This window comes from Plecotus auritus, assembly GCF_963455305.1.
Source record: "Plecotus auritus genome assembly, chromosome: X".
Taxonomy (NCBI): domain Eukaryota; kingdom Metazoa; phylum Chordata; class Mammalia; order Chiroptera; family Vespertilionidae; genus Plecotus; species Plecotus auritus.
Window position 1 is genome coordinate 58,694,376 of NC_137784.1, and position 10,949 is coordinate 58,705,324.

The following is a 10,949-nucleotide window of genomic DNA, read 5'->3' on the forward strand; positions in this document are numbered from 1 at the left end:
TTTGAAACACTTTAGAAGAGCAAAGTCACTAGTATTTGGAAGAGAGAACACTGAGGGAAAGGACAAGATAAAATAAATTATCTTGAGTCATAAATTTTCTGTCCACTAAAAGTCTTTCATTTGTTTTTATGAGCCAGAGTCTCTTGGGTAAGTCTGGTGTGAGAAAATTAGAAAGGGACTCCTTAAACGGTGGTATCTTCATTATTAGCTAAGCCTTCAAACCTGGTTGTACAAAGCCACCTTTACAAGATTTTTCTTTCCAACTTCTATGAAAAAATTAAAATGGAATGATTTTGGAACAGCCTATGCATGATGTTTTATTAAATTCCATGTTCATGTCCTAGCTCCATGGTTGGCAAACTGCGGCTCTTTGGCCCCTTGAGTGTGGCTCTTCCACAAAATACCATGGCCTGGGCGAGTCTACTTTGAAGAAGTGGCGTTAGAAGAAGTTTAAGTTTAAAAAATTTGGCTCTCAAAAGAAATTTCAATTGTTGTACTGTTGATATTTGGTTCTGTTGACTAATGAGTTTGCCCACCACTGCCCTAGCTGGTTTGGCTCAGTGGATAGAGCGACAGCCTGCGGACAGAAGGGTCCCAGGTTCGATTTTGGTCAAGGGCACATACCTGGGTTGCGGGCTCGGTCCAACCTGTAGGAGGCAGCCAATTGGTTGATTCCCTCTCATCATTAATGTTTCTGTCTCTCTCTTCCTCTCCCTTCCTCTCTGAAATCAATAAAAATATTTTTTAAAAATTCCATGTTCATTTCATTTTAATATCTTCTAAATTAAAATTACCCCTTTGCTATATTCTTATAGTGCAAGGTGCATATTTAACAGCAGTTTAATAATATGTTGAAACTATGGACCCTCGCCCCAGAAAAATGGATAAAAGCACACCTGTATGCACACACGTCATTTTTTTAAATAGTTTTGGGAGATTCATGGACCCACTAAAGTCCTTCCATGGATCTCAGGTTATGAACCTCACAAAAAATTAAGCTGATCACTGGACCACTCTGAACTAAAATACATCCATTTTTATGATTAGTATATAATTAGTTTTATACAAATATTTGTTGAATGAATGAGTCAGATCTTCCCAAACTTTTTACTTCACTCTGTAGTATTGTGGTACAACATTTGGCTTATAGTTGAGAAGAAAACAGATGAACTACAAATGGAAGTAATTTCTCCCTGATTAAAGTAATCAAATGAAAGCTCTTTCTATTATTGAAGAATGTTTTAAATAGCCTTGAGTTTTAAAAAATACACACATTAGGAGACAAGCAAAAAATATTTCATATGGATTAGTATTACATTTGATTTTCTCATGAAAGGGGATTGACATACAGAGTAAAAGACTGTCCCCTAGGTGAATTGATAAAACAGTGAGTTATTTTTATTTCCACTTCATTCCTTAAGTGCTATGTCCCACACATCTCATTTTAAAGATTATATGGTGTGTGATCGTTAGGTGCGGACCTGGTACCTCTTTTGTGAAGCAGCAGCTGAGGAGACTCCAGCGCTCGCCATGGCTGGTGAAAAGCCCAAGGAAGGAGTCAAGACTGAGAACAATGATCATATTAATTAATGATCATATTAATTTGAAGGTGGCAGGGCAGGGTGGTTCTGTGGTGCAGTTTAAGATTAAGAGACATACACCACTTAGTAAACTAATGAAAGCCTATTGTGAACAACAGGGTTTGTCAATGAGGCAGATCAGATTCCAATTTGATGGGCAGCCAATCAATGAAACAGACATACCTGCACAGTTGGAAATGAGGATGAAGATACATTTGATGTGTTCCAGCAGCAGACAGGAGGTGTCTACTAAAAAGGGAACCTGCTACTTTACTCCAGAACTCTGTTCCTCCAGACCAAGAAGTCATTCTCAACTAGTAAATTGCAATTTGGTTTCAACACATCTGACTGCTACAGTATAGTGTTCTCTATTCTTTCATTTCCTTTATTGTACATAAAGTAACTGGTATATGTTCACAAGCATATTCATTTTTTAAAACTAAATGGCCAATGGTATGTTTTGCTTGTCATCAAATGGAGATGGGATGGGGAAAAATACTGGTTCTGTGAAAATACCCCCTTTCTCCATTAGTGGCATGCTCCTTCAGCTCTTATCTACATACTAGAAGCCCAGTGCACAAATTCCTGCACAGGTGGGTCTGGCCGGCCCAGCCCCAATCAGGGCAGATCATAGCTGGGCTTGTCGGAAGGAGATGGCAGGAGGTTGGCTGGCCAGCCTGCCTGTATTAGGGCCTGATCAGGGCCCCCTATCAGGGCCAGGTCAGCTGGAGGAAGGGGCCATGGGTGATTGGCCAGTGGGCCCCACCCCCGACTGGGGTTGGGGGGCTGTTTGGGTGTGGGGCAGGCCATGGGGAGAGGCTGTGGGTGGTGGGCTGGCCAGTCCTGCCCCTATTGGAGTGGGGGGGTAATCAGAGTTGGGGATGGGTGGCGGAGGGGATGCAGAAGGTTGGCCACCCACTCCCTATTAGGGTGGGGAGTGTGATCATGGACAGGCTGGCCAGGGGGAGGGGCTGTGGGCCTATCTTGGTGGGGCAACCTGATGGGGGCACAGCTAGCATGGGGGGTGGAGGGAGTGGGTGTTTGGCCAGAAGGCCCAGCTGTTTTTTTGTTTGTTTGTTTGTTTGTTTTTTTGCAGGCCTGGCTCTTGATTGGGGTGGGAGAGTCTGATCAAGGGCAGGCCAGCAGCGGGGAGGGGCTGCAAGGTTGGCCGCTGGCCCCACTGCCTGATCGGGCCAGTTCATCGGCCACAGTGGGCATCATAGCGACTGGTTGTTAGGTTGTTATGGCCAAGAGGTGCTCCATGCACCTCCTGGTGACTGGCCATTTGGTCGTGAGTATGATGTTAGCTGTGGGTTTATCATATACTAGTGGCCCAGTGCACAAAATTCGTGCACATTAAAAGGGGATTAATTAGAGGAAATAATTTAATATTGCTATTTGCCCTTTCTCTCTTTTTTAAAAAAATATATTTTATTGATATTTCACAGAGAGGAAGAGAGAGGGATAGAGAGCTAGAAACATCGATGAAAGAGAAACATCGATCAGCTGCCTCCTGCACACCTCCCACTGGGGATGTGCCTGTAACCAAGGTACATACCCTTGACCGGAATCAAACCGGGACCTTTCAGTCCACAGGCCGACACTCTATCCACTGAGCCAAACTGGTTTCGGCCTGCCCTTTCTCTATAATAGAAGTGTCAGAGATGAAAGAAAATTAGTAAAATGTATATGAAAACCTTCCTCCAGTCAGAGTCTGGGACACAACACGGGACCCAGAGTCAAGTCCCTGCCCACCCACATGCACCTTAAAATCTCGAGAGACCCAGACCTGGCCGCCCCCCCCACCCCGCCCTCATTGGGATAGATCCAGACCAGGCTAGTCCCACCCTTGTCAAGCCCTGCCAGCAGGGAACATAGCCTCAGGTCCCCTGGCCTGGCGTCAGGACGGGGGGCATGGCCTGAAGTCCCCCAGCCCAGACTGGGGTGGGGGGGCATACCTTGAGGTCCTCCATCAAGCCCCGACAGGTGGGGGGGGAGCAGGGTGCAGCCTCAGGTCCCCCGGCCTGGCACCGGGAGGGGGGAACAGCCTCAGGTCCCCTGTAAAGCCCCATCGGCAGGGGGGTGCAGCCTCAGGCCCCCCCTGGGCGGGGGTGGGGCCTGAGGTCCCCGGGCCTGGTGCTGGGGTGGGGGACATGGTCTGAAGTCCCCTGTCAAGTCCCACCTGCTGGGGGGCATGGCCTGAGGTCCCCGGCTTGGCACTGGGGCGGGGGAGAGCAGCCTGAGGTCCCCTAGCCCAGCAGCAGGATGGGAAGCGCACCTTGAGGTACCCCGTCCAGCCCCGCTGGGTGGGGGGTGTGGCCTGAAGCCCCCTGTAAAGCCCCACATTGTGGGGGGCGCGGCCTGAGGTCCCCTGTCAAGCCCCACAGGGGCGGGAGAGGGCGTAGCCTCACGTCCCTGCTGATTGCTTGTTAAGGCACCTTATGGAAACTTGGCCTCAGCTGTGGGTGCAGCCATCATTGTGATGGAGTGATGGTTAATTAGCATATCCCTCTTTATTAGATAGGATAGCTTTTATTATGTTGAGGTATGATCCTTCTATTCCCATCTTTCTGAGAGTTTTTTGCAAGAAAGGGTGTTGGATTTTGTCAAATGCTTTTTCTGCATAAATTAATATGACTATGTGATTTTTATCTCTCAATTTGTTTATGTGATGTATCAGGTTTATTGATTTGTGGATATTGTACCATCCTTGCATACCTGGAATAAATCTAATTGGTCATGGTGTATAATATTTCTGATGTATTGCTGGATCCAATTTGCTAGAACTTTGTTGAGGATTTTGGGATCTATGTTCATGAGGGATATTGGCCTGTAATTCTCTTTCATTGTGTTGTCTTTATCTAGTTTTGGTATTAGGGTGATGCTGGCTTCATTGAATGAGCTGGAAGTGTTCCTTCCTCTTGAATTTTTTGGAATAGTCTGAGGAGGATAGGTTTTAGTTCTTCCTTGAAGGTTTGGTAAAACTCCCCTGTGAAGTCGTCTGGCCCTGGGCTTTTGTTTGCTGGAAGCTTTTTGGTGACTGCTTCAATTTCTTCCATAGTTATTGGCCTATTGAGATGTTTAGATTCCTCCTGATTGAGTTTTGGAAGGTTATATTTTTCTAGGAATATGTCCATTTCCTCCAGGTTGTCCAGTTTGTTGGAATAAAGTTGTTCATAGTATTTTTTAACAATCTTTTGTATTTCGGTGGGGTCTGTTGTTATTTCAACTCTTTCATTTCTGATTTTGTTTATTTCAGTCCTCTCTCTTTGCTTCTTGGTGAGCCTGGCTAGAGGTTCATCAATCGTGTTTATTCTTTCAAAGAACAAGCCCTTGGTTTTGTTGATCTTTTGTATTGTTTCTTTGGTCTCTAGGTCGTTTATCTCCGCTTTGATCTTTATTATTTCCGTCCTTCTGCTTACACTGGGCTTTTCTTGTTGCTCCTTTTCTAACTCTTTGAGTTGTTGGGTTAGGTAATTTATTACCATTGTTTCTTGTTTTTTGCAGTAGGCTTGTAGAGCTATGAACTTCACTCTCAAGACTGCTTTCGCTGTGTCCCATAGATTTTGGATTGTAGTGTTTTCATTGTCATTTGTTGCCATGATGTTTTTTATTTCTTCCTTGATCTCTCTGGTAACCCAATCATTGTTTAATAGCATGCTGTTTAGTCTCCATGTGTTTGATTTCTTTGGGTTGTTTTTATTGTAGTTGATTTCCAGTTTTATGCCACTGTGGTCTGAGAAGATGCTTGATATGATTTCTATCTTCTTGAATTTGAAGAGACTTTGCTTATGTCCCAATATATGGTCTATCTTTGAAAATGACCCATGTGCACTTGAGAAGAATGTATATTCTGTGGCTTTGGGGTGAAATGTTCTGAAGATGTCAATTAATTCCATCTGGTCTAGTGAGTCATTTAGTATTGATGTTTCTTTGCTGATTTTTTGTTTAGAGGATTTGTCCAATGGTGATAGTGGGGTATTAAAGTCTCCTACTATGATTGTATTGCTGTCAATCTCTCCCTTCATATCCTCCAGGAGTTTTTTTTTATGTATTTGAGTGCTCCTGTATTGAGTTCATATATGTTTACCAGAGTTATTTCTTCTTGTTGGATTGCTCCCTTTAGTATTATGAAGTGGCCTTCCTTATCTCTTGTTATGTCCTTCACTTTGAGATCTAATTTGTCAGATATAAGTATTGCTACCCCAGCTTTTTTTTCAGTTCCATTTGCCTGGAAAACCTTTTTCCATCCCTTCACCCTCAGTCTGTGTGCGTCTTTTTTTTTTTTTTGAGGTGGGTTTCTTGTAGACAGCAGATATATGGGTCTTGTTTTCTTACCCTATGTCTTTTGATTGGGGCATTTAATCCATTAACTTTTAAAGTTATTATTGATAGGTACTTATTTGTCGCCATTTTTATTCTTTACCCCTGTGTTCCTTCTTCGATTCCTATTTCTTTTTTTTTTTTACAGCAGACCCTTTAGCATTTCTTGCATTGCTGGTTTGGTGGTAATAAATTTCCTTAGTCCTTTTTTGTCTGTGAAGCTCCTGATTTCACCTTCAATTTTGATGGATAGCCTTGCTGGGTACAGTATTCTTGGATTCAGACCCTTCCTTTGCATGACTTTGTATATTTCATTCCATTCCCTTCTGGCCTGATGAGTTTCTGTTGAGAAATCAGTTGCTAGTCTGATGGGGGTTCCTTTGTAGGTAACTTTCTGTCTCTCTCTTGCCGCTTTTAAGATTCTTACTTTGTCGTTGGTGTTTGCCAATTTAAGTATGATGTGCCTTGGTGTCGGTCTTTTGGGGTTCATTTTGCTTGGGACTCTGTGAGCTTCTTGGATTTGTGTGGGTTTTTTCTTCCCTATATCAGGGAAATTTTCTGTCATTATTTCTTCAAAGAGGTTTTCTATTCCTTGCTCAGCTTCCTTTTCTTCTGGAACCCCTATTATGTGCATGTTGTTTTGTTTCGTGTTGTCCCAAAGTTCCCTTAGGCTCTCCTCCTACCTTTTAATTTTTTTTTCTAGACGTTGCTCTACTTGGGTATTTTTTCCCATCTTGTCTTCTAGCTCACTGATGCGGTCCTCTGCTTCTTCTAGTCTACTCTTGATGCTTTCTATTGAGTTCTTTACAGCAGAGATGTCATTTTTCATTTCTTATTTGTTCTTCTTCATTTCCTCTTGGTTCTTGCTCATATTGTCGAATTTGTCTTCCATTCTTTTCAGCCACCTTATGACCATTTCTCTGAATTCTTTTTCTGTAAGGTTGCTTGCCTCCATTTCGTTTACTTCCTTTTCTGGTGATGCCTGCTTTTCTTTCATATGCGGGCTGTGTCTTTGTCTCCCCATGGTCTCTCTTCTCTGGGTGTCTGGTTATGTAGTTCTCTCTCTCCTGCCTTGATTTAAACGCATAAAATACAGCACTACCAGGTACAACACACAAGGCACTGAACAGAAATGTATTCACGATATTAATAACCTCCAATAAAGGTGACCATCAGAGAAAGGCAAATTAGGGGATAGGAGAGAAAGAAGAAGAGGAAAAAGAAAGAAAGGAAAAAAAGGAGTGTCACAATGAAATTGGGAAAAGGAAAAAAAAGTAAGAGAGACAAGAAAGAAACTAAGAGAGAAAGGGAAACAAACTATATATATGGGGATAAAACTCCAATAGAACAATCACTAATCCCAGCAAATGCCAGCAACAAGTACCTGGGGATTAATACAAACTACAACACCAACTAATATTGATTAAGGCAAGGGAAAACAGAAGCACAAAACAAAAAAATAAACAAACAAAAGAAGAATAAGCAAAACAATCTCACAAAAAAAGCATAAAAATTCTATATAATCAACATTCAAGCAAGGAACAACAAAAGGACAGATAGAAAAACAATTTTTTGGATAGTTAAGACAGTGAAGAGAGAGGTGTGCAAGGACTTGGAGGAGGGGATTGGAGATTAGATATGTAAGTAGGGTGAAATTTTAACAGGGGGTAAACAGAAAGAATAGGGGAAATCTAAAGCAGGAAAGGGGTAAGATAAATAGGACACCGAAAAGGGGAAGGTTAGGAAGAGTGTGATGACATAAAGGTAGAGTTGAGATAAAGTAAAAGGATGCTAAAGGAAAGATGAAAATAGAATGTAGAACACTAATCCCAAAGTAAAATGAAGAGAAAATAAAATGATACTTAAAAAAAAGATAAAATAGCAGTAGTAATAATACAGATTGAAAATAAAAATGTAATAATTAAAAAAGTAAAATGAAGTGAGGAAAAAAGAAAAAAATTAGTTTCTTGAGTAAAAGATGCAAAAAATTAAAATAAAAAAATAAAAAATAAAAATAAAATGTGCAGTAGTGAAGGTCATTCACTTCCTCTGTTGTTCTGTTTGGCACGCCTGTTTTTCAGTCCAGACAGTATTGCAGTTCCCTGCTTTCCACTACTCTTCAGTATTGTAAGCCAGTTCGGATTTTAAGCAGGCGGTGTGTCTTAATTTCTCGTATTCCTTTATTTTTGATTATACAAGAGTCAATTTGTGATTCAGCCCCTGGGTGGCAGTGTTTCTGGAATGACTTCCGGGTCTATATATGGCCTCTCTATGCAGTGTTAGAGCCTTCTTTCCCTGTGGCACTCACTACTGGTTTGTGGGAGTGGGCTGCCTCAGTGGGCTGGCTCTCAAATGGTCACCCCCCGCTCTGATCCCCAGGTTCCAGAAAAACACTTTCCCCTGCAGTCTCCCAGGGTGTCCCCAACTGGGTGATCCTATGTATTGGGCTTAGTAATCAGAAGCAAGAATTTCAAGAGGTAAAAGCCCAAGTGTGCGAACTCCGGGGCTCCGCGTAAGTCTAAGCAGCCGGCACACCTTGAAATTCTTAGGCTATCCCTGCACGTCAGATCAAAATGGGTTGCTTTTTAGAGATCCCTTCTGTTAGCAGCTCTGAGGACCCCCTTCCACATTCACGGATCACGCCAGCCCCAACAGCCACGGATTTTTCTAGGCTCAGACTTCCCTGGTCCTCCAGCTCCCACAAAATGTGCGTTCCTCTCTCCCGCCAGGACCAGAGACCTCACCTTATCCCAGGCGATATCTGACCTTTCCATGGTGGAATGTAGAGCTCCTGTGAATCCGCGTGTTTGCACCAACTGGGGACCGGTGTTCTGGGGCTTGCAACTGTTCCGTGGGTGCCGCAGTTGTGGATTTTCAGGCTTCCGATAAGCTCCACTTTCCCGTTCAAGATGGTGCAGACTCCGTGTCCAAGCCCGCAGCTCCGGGAGGGGACCCAGCCGCAATGGGGGCTGTCAGGTCAGGGGAACCCCATCTAGCAGTCCCCCACCTTCTTCTGGAGTTTAGCTGTCCCTTACCTTGCCAACAAACACTCCTCGTGCGACCCTCAGCTGTTCTTTCTTTCTACTCCGGGACAAGGCTCGGAACACGTCTGTCTATTCCGCTGCCATTTTTCCTCCTCTCGCCTTGTATGATTTCAATCTTCCTAAGTTTACATGTACACTGGAAAAGGATATATATTCTGCTTTGGAGTAAAATGCTCTGAAGATATCAATTAAATCCATCTGATCTAGTGTGTCATTTAAGGCCACAGTTTCCTTGATGATTTTCTGTCTGGAAGATCTATCCATTGATGTCAATGAGGTGTTAAATTCCCCTATTATGCCTGTATTAATGTTGATCTTCTTTATCTCTATGAATAGTTGATTTATATATTTAGGTTTTCCTACATTGGTTGAATAATGGTTACAAAAGTTATATTCTCTTCTTGAATTGATCACTTTATCATTATGTAATGTCCTTCTTTGTCTCTCTTATAGCCTTTGTTTCAGTGTCCATTTTATTTGATAAAATTATTGCTACCCACCTTTTTTGCGCTGATTCCCATTAAATTGTCTGTGTTTGTCTTTCGTTCTGAGATACGTCTCTTGTAGAGAACATATATATGAGTTTTGTTTTCTTATCCATTCAGCTGCCCCATATTTTTTTAGCATTTAAATCACTTACACTTAAAGTGATTATAAATAGAGCCCTATTTATTGGCAAGTTATTATATATACACATATTCCCATATTTATCTTTCCTTCTTCTTAAACACACATTTTTTTTATAATACTGGTTTGAGGGTGATGAACTCCTTTAGCTTTTTCTTCTCTGGGAAGCTCTGTATAACTCCTTTAATATCATTTTATTTTTTATTAAATTTATTGGGGTGACCTTTGCTAATAGAATAACAGGTTTCAATTGTACATTTCTGTCACATGATCTGAACATTGCATTGTGTTCAACAAATATTTGGGCCCCTTTACCCCTATCCCCCTCCCACACCCCTCTGTCTGTTGTCTGTGTCTATGATTTTTCAGATTTATATCCCACATATGAGTAAAATCATATGGTTCTTATTTTTTTCTGACTACTTTTGCATAACATAATATTTTGAAGTCTACCCATGCTGTCGCCATTTGCAATATTTCATCTTTTCTTATGGCTGAGTAGTTCTCCATTTTATATATGTACTATTTTTTCTTTATCCAATCCTCTATTGAAGGTTATTTAGGTGGTCTCCATGTCTTGGCTACCATGAAAAATGCTACAATGAACAAAGGAGTGCATATATCTTTGTGAATAAATGCTTTAGAATTTTTTGGTTAGGAACCCAGGAGAGGGATTTCTAGGTCATCGAGTAACACTATTCTTAAATTTTTGACGAACTGCCAGACTGTTTTTCATAGTGGCTGTACCAGTCTACATTCCTACCAGCAGTCAATGAGGGTTGCCTTTTCTCCACAACCTCTCCCCAGTTGTTATTACTTGTTTTGTTGATAATAGCCATTCTAACAGGTGTGAGATAGTATCTCACAGTAGTTTTGATTTGCATTTCCCTAATAGCTAGTGAAGTTGAGTATCTTTTCATATAAATGTTGGCCATTTCTATGTCTTCTTGAGAGCAGTGCCTGTAAGATCAGAAACAAGACAGGGATGTCCTCTTTCACTACTCTTATTCAACATAGTACTAGGAAGTTCTAGCCAGAGCAATCACACAAGAAGAAAAAATAAAAGGCATATTAATTGCAAAGGAGGAAGTAAAACTGTCACTCTTCACAGGTGACATAACAGTCTACATAGAAAACCCTGAAAATTCCACCAAAAATCTACTAGATATAGTAAATGAATTTGGAAATGTAGCAGAATACAATATTAATATTCAGAAATCAGTGGTATACTTATATACCAATAAAGAACTGTCAGAAACAAATAATTAAAAAAACAATCTTATTTACTATTGCAACCAAAAAATAAGGCACCAAAGAATAAATTTAATCAAGGAAGTAAAAAACCTATACTCAAAAAATTACAGGATACTAAAGA

At 41.5% G+C, this 10,949-nt stretch overlaps 1 pseudogene across 1 annotated transcript; it reads left to right on the plus strand.

The window, feature by feature from the left end:
* The first annotated feature begins 1,530 nt into the window (after positions 1-1,530).
* Positions 1,531-1,833, plus strand: LOC308240043 (small ubiquitin-related modifier 2-like; annotated as a pseudogene). Its single transcript has one exon. The product of its transcript is annotated as a small ubiquitin-related modifier 2-like (transcript).
* Positions 1,834-10,949: the final 9,116 nt, after the last annotated feature.